We start from the raw sequence: 681 nt of genomic DNA, 5'->3' as shown, positions 1-681 counted from the left end.
CACGACGGAAGAGCATTTATCGGGCATCGCGAGTTCACTCGCCGAGCTGCCACCGACTTTCAAGATAAAATCTCGGTACTCGTAACCGGATAGATTCGAGAGCCCTCCCGTCCCTTTTAACTCTCCATTCCTTTCCCCAATTTCGATTCGAAATTTGTCGAAATTATTCACGGTGTTGTTCGACGAGTGTTGTCGATTTTATCGCGCGGTGAAACGACCACGCTGACATTATCGCGAGATACATTTTCTCGAAACATATTCGCGTTCCATATCGATGCTTGAGACAGTCGCGGAGACAGGTTGCACGATATTATAATGAGTCAGTGCCATATATAACTTTATCAAAAGCCGCTCGAGCGCGTTTAACTCGTTGCGTTGACCGTCGATTTGCTACTGTCCGCGTTTTCGAATTTTCGTCCGAGCCGAAACCCAAATCGCTTATCCAACTGAATATACTCGAGCCAAGAAGATCGTTTCGCGCGCTAGTTACCTGCCAGAATACAGAAATTCACTTCTCTCCTCCTCTCCTTCCATCTTCCAATTCTCCCCTCCCCATATTGCACCTTACGATTATGAACCTCACGATTATCAAAATTCCACGAGTCTCCACCAATCGACTCTTCCAACTCTCGAATCTGGCCTGGTGAAAGAAACAAAACGAAGAAAACAAAAAAAAAAAGA

The sequence above is a fragment of the Apis dorsata genome, unplaced genomic scaffold (assembly GCF_000469605.1).
Source record: "Apis dorsata unplaced genomic scaffold, Apis dorsata 1.3 scaffold_292, whole genome shotgun sequence".
NCBI classification, from domain to species: domain Eukaryota; kingdom Metazoa; phylum Arthropoda; class Insecta; order Hymenoptera; family Apidae; genus Apis; species Apis dorsata.
Note: the sequence above shows the minus strand (reverse complement) of the source record.